The sequence below is a fragment of the Haliotis rubra genome, unplaced genomic scaffold (genome assembly GCF_003918875.1).
Source record: "Haliotis rubra isolate DU_JTF1 unplaced genomic scaffold, ASM391887v1 Scf251, whole genome shotgun sequence".
Taxonomy (NCBI): domain Eukaryota; kingdom Metazoa; phylum Mollusca; class Gastropoda; order Lepetellida; family Haliotidae; genus Haliotis; species Haliotis rubra.
This window is the reverse complement of record NW_025766570.1, coordinates 630645-643019: the sequence shown is the minus strand read 5'-3', so window position 1 is coordinate 643019 and position 12375 is coordinate 630645. Positions and strand designations below refer to the sequence as shown.

General features: G+C 39.3%; 1 protein-coding gene across 1 annotated transcript in view; it reads right to left on the bottom strand.

Annotated features, from left to right (window-relative positions):
* The window catches only part of LOC124279515 (unconventional myosin-VIIa-like), a 754149-nt gene that overhangs the window by 333787 nt on the left and 407987 nt on the right, over positions 1-12375 (bottom strand). The window lies entirely within an intron of this gene.

The following is a 12375-nucleotide window of genomic DNA, read 5'->3' as shown; positions in this document are numbered from 1 at the left end:
CCCTTCTGGATTGATTATTTCAATGCTTTTTATGATTTTTCAAGTAAAATTAAACCTGATAATTTTGAAGATTTCTTGTCTGATCATATATTTTATAATAGCACTATTGTTATTGATAAGAAAACTATTTTTTATGAAGGGTGGTTTCAAAGGGGTATCTCTCAATTTTGTGATCTTGTTGATGAAAATGGCAGTTATCTGTCTCTGGTTGATTTTAATTAAAGGTATCAATTGAATGTATCTTTTTTAGAATACTATGGTGTCATTTGCTCTATAAGAAAATATTTTGCTGGATTGTCAATTGTGAAAGAAAACACTGGACAATGTGCAGGAAATACACCAAGAGCACAGTTTAAGTGGCAAGAGGATTTTCAGTGTGGTCTTGACTGGAACTGTATTTTCCTAAAATTGTTTAAATCAACACAAGACACCAAATTGAGATGGTTCCAGTACAGGATACTCCATAGAATTTTAACCACCAATACATTTTTTTTAAATGTTGAAATAAAAGATTCTGACTTATGTTCATTCTGTAATGAAGAAACGGAATCTATTTGTCACTTGTTATGGGAATGTGAATTTGTGCAAACCTTTTGGTCAAAATTTTTATCGTGGTTAACAGAAGGTTGTGACCACATCCATGATCTCAATCTCACTATGGAACTGATAATGTTTGGCTGTAAGAAAAATGTTTTTACTGACTCTGTTTTTGACTTGTTCATATTATTGGCAAAATATTATTTATACAAATGCAAGCTCAATTCTGTTTTACCAAATATTGCTCAGTTCACAAGAGAGTTGGTCCTATGAATTGATTCGACGAGTTGAACACAGCACATCACCAATTCACTGACAACCAAACTACACAGACTTGGACTATCCCGCCGAGTTTCATTGGCAACACAACAGCTACCCGCTGTCTCCCGAGAGGTTGGCGGTGAACCGAGACTCGCTGTCCAACTACCAGCGACACTTGCTGGGCGAAAAAGGCAAACTTGCCGCCATACAAAAACTTGTGCCCAACTTGATGAACAAGAAAAAGTACATCGTGCACTACAGAAACCTGTCTGCTGTACACGTCGTTAGGAATGAACCTGATGAAAATACACCGAGCCCTACGATTCAATCAATGGCCATGGATGGAGCCGTAACTTCCGAATCAACATGGATCTGCGAAACTGTCCACCAGAGATTTCGAAATCTATACAAACTCATGAACAACTCGGTGTTCGGCAAACCCATGGAGTCAACGTGAAGCTGGTGCAAACTCACGAGGAAGAAAAACTCAGGAAGCTGATAGCCAGCCCGGCATTCAACCGAAGCAAGATATTCCCCAGCGACTTGGCGGCGCTGCACATGAACAAAAGCCCCATCAAATTCAACCGGGCCCGTTTACTAGGGGATGAGCATCCTGGACTTGTCCAAGCACTTGATGAATGACTTTTATTACGACAAACTCAAAACCCAGTACCGCGATCGTGCTGTACACGGACACGGGGTCGCTGCTAATGGAAATCCACACCGTGTAGCAGGACATGGCGAACACATGCACCTGTACGACACGAGCGATTATCCCACAGACCATCCGCTGAACAGCTAAGTCAACAAAAAGGTGCTCGGAAAGATCGCTGAATATGTTGGCCTGAGACCCAAAATGTATTTGATCAAGAAAGCCGCCGCAGCCAAAATCAGAAAGGCGAAAGGCGTGGAAAAAGATGTGAAACAAGAGTCATCAGAAGATGACATATCCCCCCGGCCCCCACATCTTTGAAAGAACAAATCATCTGACAGTTACTTAAAGTCCAGCTTGATTTTAGACAAAGTGCAAATCGTTTCCTTGGAAATCATGAAAAAAATAAATGACAAAAATCTGCAAATAGCAAAAGGAACCACTTTGGGATCTGCCAAGTTTTGCTGAAAGATATTAAGAAGTTTTCGCGTTGTGCTCCGGAAACAAAACCCATCCCTTCCTTTTTGAGACTAAGTTCGAATCATTTCCATGGAAACTGAGAAAATAATAAATCACAAATATCTGCAAATAGCAAAAGGCATCACTTCAATATCTGCCTCACATATCTGCCAAGTTTTGCTGAAAGATATAGAGAGGTTTTTGAGTTGTGCTCCGGAAACGAAGCCCACCCTTCCCTTTTGGGATTAAGTCCGAATCGTTTCCATGGAAACCGGGAAAAATAAAAATGCCAAAAATCTGCAAATAGCAAAAGGCACAACTTTAGGATCTGTTTGATATATCTATCAAGTTTTGTTGAAAAATATTATACGGTTTTTGAGTTGTGCTCCGGAAACGAAAGCAATCCTTACTTTTTGAGACTAAGTCCAAAATGTTTCCATGGAAACCAAGAAAAATAAAAATGCCAAAAATCGGCAAATAACAAAAGGCACCATTTAAGGTTCTGTTTCATACATCTACCAAGTTTTGTTGAAAAATATTGAACGGTTCTTGAGTTATGCTCCGGAAACGAAGCCCGCCCTCACTTTTGGGACTAAGTCCGAATCGTTTCCATGGAAACCGGGAAAAATAAAAATGCCAAAAATCTGCCAAATAGCAAAAGGCACCACTTAAAGGTCACATAAACCCTAGGGGGTACAAATACATAAATCACTAACTGGCATCGTTATAAATGAAACCCCGTCATTAAAACTACTCATTTCGACCTTTAATTGACTTAAATCGACCTTTTTGACAACAGTGCACAATTCTCACCCCCGAACGAAATTTCAACCAATCAGAGCGGCGCGCCTCTGTGACGTCATATGAGGAATAGCTTTGAGAGCCGATGCAGAATTCATCTACATTTTAGGGGGTAAATTATCGTGTTCACAGGCTTGTATAAACCTGAATCGTGACAATTGTTGTGGAAAATGAAAGCTATATGTTCTCACAATCTACTGTCATTTAACTTTGTCTCCTGCTTTGCCTAGTTTCCGAGTTACAACTTGTTTTCATAGACGATTCTGTCAAAATCGCTTGGTGTCGTTAGGCCCTATTTGTATAATGACTGATCCAAATTGATCCCATTTCTGTGTTGTTTTACCTCGATATTTAATCATGTCATGTAAAAATCTGTTTGTATTCTCAAAACAGTGTCGGCCCATAAGTTTTCACATGCAATACAGCAATTAATACTCCCTCGTTGTAACCCGTGTTAGGTGGTATAAACCTACACATGTTATTTGTCATCATTCACTTGATGGTCAGTTAATGAATTTAAAACAGGTATAATTAGTGGTAACACACTTAGATTACCCGACAAAGGTTCCCATTTCGCATTTCTTGTGTCTGGAGTAAATATTCAACATTATAAACATCGATCAAAGGATTAACCGATAACACGCTGATTGATTAATTACTTTTATCTTACACAGCGGAATTGTCAAAAGGTAGTGTTTATGTATGTAGATTTACTAATCTATACTGAATACACTCTGTCGTGTCGGTGTCTGCGTAAAAAACAACGTCCTTCTTTCAAAGGATTAACCGGCAATACATTGATTGATTGTCCATTATTGGCTAACTAAATTACTGTTTTTAAAGAAAGGCGGACATTATGCAATTAGTTGCCAGGTGTGCTATCTTGGGTGACCAATGAGACTATACACCAATACCTGAAAAGATTTATCACTTTTTCGTATATTAAACTGTTAAAAGACACATCATTTGGAACAGTTTTGTGGATATTGATGGATACATTCCTCGAACAAGGTAATGGCCTGATATTGTTCCTATAACTTTAATCTGTTTTAATTTTAATATTTGCATTTTGTTTTTATTCATTTGTCGTGAGCATTCAACAGAATCATTGTTTTCGCCGTGAAGTGTAATGAGACAGACAACATGCACAAGGGTGTGTGTGCAATTATGATTCACATTGGCAAACTTTAAAAATGTCTAGATATTACAGTTCTGTTATAAATTCACTATAAGTATCAGCAGATCGTCTGCTTTTATTTAGTTTCAAAATGCATACAAGTGTGATAATAAACTAATTAGGATTATAAGACCAAATATAAAGACGCACATTGACTAGTATCTACATACTGGTGAGTGGACATTAACCATGGGAATGTAGCAAGAAATTTATCGCTAGTATTGTGACTTCGACCCCCACCTCGCGCTTCGTGGAAGAAATCGTTATGTTATAAGTTGTGTCATGCAAAATCCGTTTGGTTATGATTCCAATACATATTTAACAACGAGTAGAAAGTAGTCTTGATTTTCTAACTTGATGAAAACAAACTATAATCTCATTAATTCTAACAGATTTTTTATTTTAAAATGGCGGCGCTCTGTCGGGAACATCCGCCAGTCTGAGGATAAATGGTATTTAGGTTTGTTTTCACCGAAAGAGTTAAAAATCAAAACTACTTTTCTACTGGTAGTAAAATATGTATTTTATTGATGGCCAATAGGATTTTGCATGACATAGCGTATATCATAACAATTTCTCGTGGCAGCGAGGTGGGTGTCAATATAATACTACTTACAATATTATTGTTACTTCGACCACAACCTCACTTCCGAGGAAGAAATCGTTATGTTACAAGTTGTGTCATGGAAAATCTTTATGGTCATCAATCATATGCATATTTTACTACAACTAGTAAGTAGTTTTGATTCTTTAACTTCCGTGAAGCGATCTGAACACAAGTAAGATATCGTTTCAGGCTTCCACAACGCCGCTAAACCGCACTCACAAACATAACCCATTTAGCACCTAACTGCGGGTCCTGTGGAAATCTGTGCATGGTGACACCATCGCCCGACCCTAGGAGCAATTGACGACAAAGCAACGATTCGGCATGTCGTCGTTGATGTCGAGAAATCATCAAAATGATGAGCGTGCTACACATTTTCTATACAACTAACTGAAAATCGTTCCTCATATGACGTCACTGCAGTGCTCTGGCGACTGAGTTACGTAACCCGTCTGTGGTTTCGTTGGCGGGCGAGAGGGGAAGCAGGCTTAACTTTTGGCCACTTTTAATCGCCGGTATTAATTAACCACAAGTTTTAAAGAATAAATTTGGTGTTCCGCATAAGACTAACTACAAATCTGTCATATGTAATGGTTAAAAGAGTAACAAAAAACAAAGTTTAGTGGTTCTTTAAGGTTCTGTTTGATATATCTACCAAGTCTTGTTGAAAAATATTGAACGGTTCTTGAGTTATGCTCGGAAACGCGAAAGCAATCCTTACTTTTTGAGACTAAGTCCGAATCGTTTCCATGGAAACCGGGAAAAATAAAAATGCCAAAAATCTGCAAATAGCAAAAGGCACCACTTTAGGATCTGTTTGATATATCTACCAAGTTTTGTTGAAAAATATTGAATGGTTCTTGAGTTATGCTCCGGAAACGAAAGCAATCCTTACTTTTTGAGACTAAGTTCAAAATGTTTCCATGGAAACCGGGAAAAATAAAAATGTCAAAAATCGGCAAATAGCAAAAGGCACCACTTAAGGTTCTGTTTCATACATCTACCAAGTTTTGTTGAAAAATAGTGAACGGTTCTTGAGTTATGCTCCGGAAACGAAGCCCACCCCTCACTTTTGGGACTAAGTCTGAATCGTTTCCATGGAAACCGGGAAAAATAAAAATGCCAAAAATCTGCAAATAACAAAAGGCACAACTTTAGGATCTGTTTGATATATCTACCAAGTCTTGTTGAAAAATATTGAACGGTTCTTGAGTTATGCTCTGGAAACGAAGCCCACCCCTCACTTTTGGGACTAAGTCCGAATCGTTTCCATGGAAACCGGGAAAAATAAAAATGCCAAAAATCTGCAAATAGCAAAAGGCACAACTTTAGGATCTGTTTGATATATCTACCAAGTTTTGTTGAAAAATATTGAATGGTTCTTGAGTTATGCTCCGGAAACGAAAGCAATCCTTACTTTTTGAGACTAAGTTCAAAATGTTTCCATGGAAACCGGGAAAAATAAAAATGTCAAAAATCGGCAAATAGCAAAAGGCACCACTTAAGGTTCTGTTTCATACATCTACCAAGTTTTGTTGAAAAATAGTGAACGGTTCTTGAGTTATGCTCCGGAAACGAAGCCCACCCTTCTTTAAGACTAAGTCCAAAACGTTTCCATGGAAACCGAGAAAAATAAAAATGACAATTATCTGTAAATAGCAAAAGGCACCACCTTAGGTTATGTTTGACATATCTACCAATTTTTGTTAAAAATGCATACAAGTGTGATAATAAACTAATTAGGATTATAAGACCAAATATAAAGACGCACATTGACTAGTATCTACATACTGGTGAGTGGACATTAACCATGGGAATGTAGCAAGAAATTTATCGCGCAGTATTGTGACTTCGACCCCCACCTCGCTTCCGTGGAAGAAATCGTTATGTTATAAGTTGTGTCATGCAAAATCCGTTTGGTTATGATTCCAATACATATTTAACAACGAGTAGAAAGTAGTCTTGATTTTCTAACTTGATGAAAACAAACTATAATCTCATTAATTCTAACAGATTTTTATTTTAAAATGATGGCGCTCTGTCGGTAACATCCGCCAGTCTGAGGATAAATGGTATTTAGGTTTGTTTTCACCGAGTTACAAAAATCAAAACTACTTTCTACTGGTAGTAAAATATGTATTTTATTGATAATAATAGGATTTTGCATGACATAGCGATATCATAACAATTTCTCTCGTGGCAGCGAGGTGGGTGTCAATATAATACTACTTACAATATTATTGTTACTTCGACCACAACCTCACTTCGAGGAAGAAATCGTTATGTTACAAGTTGTGTCATGGAAAATCTTTATGGTCATCAATCATATACATATTTTACTACAACTAGTAAGTAGTTTTGATTCTTTAACTTCCGTGGAAGCGATCTGAACACAAGTAAGATATCGCTTCAGGCTTCCACAACGCCGCTTCGCACTCACAAACATAACCCATTTAGCACGAACTGCGGGTCCTGTGGAAATCTGTGCATGGTGACACCATCGCCCGACCCTTCTAGAGCAATTGACGACAAAGCAACGATTCGGCATGTCGCCGTTGATGTCGAAATCATCAAAATGATGAGCTGCTACACATTTTCTATACAACTAACTGAAAATCGTTCCTCATATGACGTCACTGCAGTGCTCTGGCGACTGAGTTACGTAACCTGTCTGTGGTTTCGTTGGCGGGCGAGAGGGAAGCAGGCGACTTTTTGGCCACTTTTAATCGCTCGGTATTAATTAACCACAAGTTTTTAAAGAATAAATTTGGTGTTCCGCATAAGACTAACTACAAATCTGTCATATGTAATGGTTAAAAGAGTAACAAAAAACAAAGTTTAGTGGTTCTTTAAGGTTCTGTTTGATATATCTACCAAGTCTTGTTGAAAAATATTGAACGGTTCTTGAGTTATGCTCCGGAAACGAAAGCAATCCTTACTTTTTGAGACTAAGTCCGAATCGTTTCCATGGAAACCGGGAAAAATAAAAATGCCAAAAATCTGCAAATAGCAAAAGGCACCACTTTAGGATCTGTTTGATATATCTACCAAGTTTTGTTGAAAAATATTGAATGGTTCTTGAGTTATGCTCCGGAAACGAAAGCAATCCTTACTTTTTGAGACTAAGTTCAAAATGTTTCCATGGAAACCGGGAAAAATAAAAATGTCAAAAATCGGCAAATAGCAAAAGGCACCACTTAAGGTTCTGTTTCATACATCTACCAAGTTTTGTTGAAAAATAGTGAACGGTTCTTGAGTTATGCTCGAAACGAAGCCCACCCTCACTTTTTGGGACTAAGTCTGAATCGTTTCCATGGAAACCGGAAAAATAAAATGCCAAAATCTGCAAATAACAAAAGGCACAACTTTAGGATCTGTTTGATATATCTACCAAGTCTTGTTGAAAAATATTGAACGGTTCTTGAGTTATGCTCTGGAAACGAAGCCCACCCTCACTTTTGGGACTAAGTCCGAATCGCTTCCATGGAAACCGGGAAAAATAAAATGCCAAAAATCTGCAAATAGCAAAAGGCACAACTTTAGGATCTGTTTGATATATCTACCAAGTTTTGTTGAAAAATATTGAATGGTTCTTGAGTTATGCTCGAAACGAAAGCAATCCTTACTTTTTGAGACTAAGTTCAAAATGTTTCCATGGAAACCGGGAAAAATAAAAATGTCAAAAATCGGCAAATAGCAAAAGGCACCACTTAAGGTTCTGTTTCATACATCTACCAAGTTTTGTTGAAAAATAGTGAACGGTTCTTGAGTTATGCTCCGGAAACGAAGCCCACCCTTCTTTAAGACTAAGTCCAAAACGTTTCCATGGAAACCGAGAAAATTAAAAATGACAATTATCTGTAAATAGCAAAAGGCACCACCTTAGGTTATGTTTGACATATCTACCAATTTTTGTTAAAAAATATCGAACGGTCTTTGAGTTATGGTCCGGAAACAAAATGATTACGGACGGACGGGCGGACGGACGGACAGACGGACAAGAGGCGACAACTATATCCCACCGCATTATATGTCGGTGGGATAAAAACACATCGGACAAGATTGATTCAAAGAGGTCCTGTTCGAGAAACGGACCTTCAAACACCAAATGAACATGCTGAGAAGCGACAAGCACACGATATATGGTCTGAGAATCGACAAGACGTCGCTGTCGCCCATGGAAACCAAGAGATGGATTGCTGACGACGGCGTCATGACTTACACGTACAGACACACACACATATTAAAACAATAAAACAATAATCAAAAATGGAGAAAATTTACTACAGCCCACGCGATGCTATCCCGAAACCTCAGCAGATGTTGCTAAAGCTTGGCTTAAAACACAGGCTCTCTGGAAAATCTGCCTGCCGGCGCCCCAGAACATCCTGAGACGAAAATTCGATATTTTGATACCCAATCGAGTGCATCAAGCCGACCTCTTGTTTCTACCGCACGACAGGGTGAGACGCAAAACGTACAAGTACGCCCTGACCGTCATGGATGTCGCCAGTGGCTACAAAGAGGCCGAACTGCTGACGACGAAATATACGACTGAAGTCGCCAAAGCACTCGAACTCGCATACAAACGCAGTCGCTTAACCTGGCCTGCCGGGCTATAAGTCCCCCCCCAGGACACAAGTTCATGGGAGCCATATCACAACTGCTAGCCAAGCACAAGGTCAAAGTCAGATGCGTACAGCAGGAGTGCATCTTGCCAAGCCATCGTCGAGAGATTTAATCGCACCTTGGCCGATCGGCTATTCTGCCACCAGTGGGGAGTGGGGTTAGTTTTACGCCGCATTGAGCAATATTCCAGCTATATGGCTGCGGGCTGTAAATAATCGAATCTGGACCAGACAATCAAGGGATCAACAGCATGAGCATCGATCTGAGCAATTGGGAACTGATGACGTGTGTCAACCAAGTCAGCGAGCCTGACCACCGATCCCGTTAGTCGCCTCTTACGACAAACATGGGTTACTGAAGATCAATATTCTAACCCAGGCATTCATGGGTAATTTCCGCCAACAGTACTCCCAAGATTTTATCAACCCCGAAAAACAATCGACTGAATGGGTTGCAAGTTTGTCACCAGACTCGTGGGCAAGAGACCAGTCGAAGCCATCAAAATGAAATCCGTCACAGCCGAATACTCCGCACCACCTCACGCTCAAAAGAGAGAGAAACAGCTACTGGACCTGGGTCAGCGTGAGGTATTTGTACCAGCCAGGTGAACACGAGGGAGATAGCAGAAAACGTGCTACGGATCTTATATGGTTGCTGAAAACCTACAGCATCGACCGAGTTGATATCCGAGATGGTGAACCCAATCTGTATTATCTCAGAGATGGACTAGTCCGAGCATTTGTCAGAGAAGAATTACAAGTCGTGCCTCATGACACGGTTCTACCAAGCTCAGCGAGTCACTTATCGATCACCGTGAGTGAGAGAGACTGTGTATGACCAGACAGTGGCTGATCTGAGTCCCGAGCCATCACACACACCTGGCAAGTGTGACAGCCGGCCGTGTATTACCGAGCAGTCGCTGATCGGACTCCGAGGTCTTTACCCGAGCCGTACACCAGGCGAGCGAGACAGCCACAGCTGTGTATTACAGGGCAGGAGGATTGCTCATCAATGATAGGACTCCGAGGTCTTTGCCTCAAGATGTACACATAGCACAAGGAACGACTGCCTGAAGGTCGGCGATGCCAAACCCCGTTAACAAGCATAGTCGCCTATACATTGGATAGTTAGCCTGAACTTCATGCTCACTAAAAAAGTGAATATTTCTGAAACTATTTGACCGATTTTCATGAAATTTTGTATGGACGTCAAATGATTGCCTGCCATCATGCACACCTATTTTTGTTATTGACAAAATAATGTTTATAGGGGGCCTGAAATAGAACCGCTATTCCCTGTACTACTCCCTTAGCTTCTCCCCTTGAGGAGACCAGCTTCCTACGTACGTCAGGGTCTGATGATCGGTTCTCCCCACAGAGCACCCCTGAGATCGGTTGGAAACTACTTTGGCTCCCGGCTCTTGCCATCGACCACCAAGTCATTGCGGCTAATATCTGCCGTCTTGCCGGAATAACACTCCTCAAATTGCTCATGCAACCTGTTTATTTTTACCTCATTATGAATTTCCATGTCTCGCACAGACTTATCCATAGAAGCCTGGATGTGTCTGCCATAAATTTCTGACATTGCAAACATTTGTTCTTGGACATGATGTTGAAATTGTGAAAAAAGGGCAGGAAAAGTTAGAGTCCTAAAACAGCCCCAAATCACAAGCAAAATACATGTACGTATCAAAGAAAAATGCGATTGTCTTATAGACGAAATTTGACTGACCAATTGAATGTAGCTTGTTGAAGAAGGGAAGACTTGAATTAAAGAGTATTTCACTTTCACTTCTATACATCTTGCATATAGACCATAAAAAAAAAATTATGAAGGGTTTTCAAACAACAATGCCGTGACATCAGGATGTATCTAAATTATGTAGATGTTTATGTAATTTAGACCCATTCCGTACAACAAGTAAAGTTTTTGTTTGGAGTAATGTATCTACTGTTATAAAGAAACAGAATTGGAATTTTAGAGTGCATGTTAAATTTTCTGATCCTGATCGCAAACATTTTAGTAACATAAAAGTAAATTATCATATTCCCTTTGTTGTTTCGGGAAGTGACATGTAATTATTTGATCATTTTAACTCTTCTTGGATTAATTCTATTTCAAATGTAAATGGTACAACGAGCAATGGAGGTCATAAGTTAAGAACTTATGCTACCTTAAAAGATGAATATCATCCTGAATTTTCTTTATTTAGCCACATGCCTCGCTCTTATAGGCGTGCTTTAGAACTTTTTAGATGTGGTGTTGCTTCTCTAATACAATGTAGTTGAAACTGGACGCTTTATTTGTACTCCTCTAAAGGAAAGAACATGTTTTTACTGAAAAGATTTTATTGAAGATGAATGTCATGTTTTACTGCACTGTCCACTGTATTCTTTTGAAAGACATGTCCTTTATAGTAAATGTGAGCAGCTTACTGTTAGTTTCATGTCATTTAGTGACCTTGATAATATTAGATTTTTACCTTCCAATCCACAAGTGTCTTTTAATACAGACAAAATCTGCTTTCTTGTCTTACCGCGGCGACATGCCCTTTTATACTCTTAACCTGGTACTGTAAATATGTATTATATATCCTATTTCCGTTTAGTTTTGTATTTTATATGCTATATATATAATAGTAACGATTGGGTCAACATTTTATTATTTTGTTCTATGTACATATGCCTGCTACTACAACATCCATAACATCAGCAAAGTCCGCCACTACCATGATACTGACACTTGTAAACTTCTGACGCACTGTCTTGTCACTTCCAAACTCGACTACTGTAATTCACTATATGCCAACCTCTCAAATAAATCCCTCCAGAAACTTCAAAGAATCCAAAATTCTGCTGCCAGATGTATCACCCACACTCATCGTCATGACCATATCACCCCACTACTACAGTCTCTACACTGGCTCCCCATCTCTGCAAGAATTACCTCCAAAATCCTCATTCTGACTCATGACTGCCTCTACAATGATAACTTTCCTGACTATCTCAAACATCTCATCTCTGTGTATGTACCTCAGGAAAGTCTCCGATCCTCCTCTGGCTCTCTCCTAACCCAACACAGATCTCCAAACTAACTGTCTGACCGAGCCTTCTCCTGTGCCAGCCCTAACTGTGGAACTGTCTTCCAAAGGAAATCAGGAACACTTCATCGAAAGAAACTTTTAAATCTCTGCTAAACACCTATCTATTAACTGCTTCCTTTCTGTAAAGTTATATGAAGTTTTTCCTT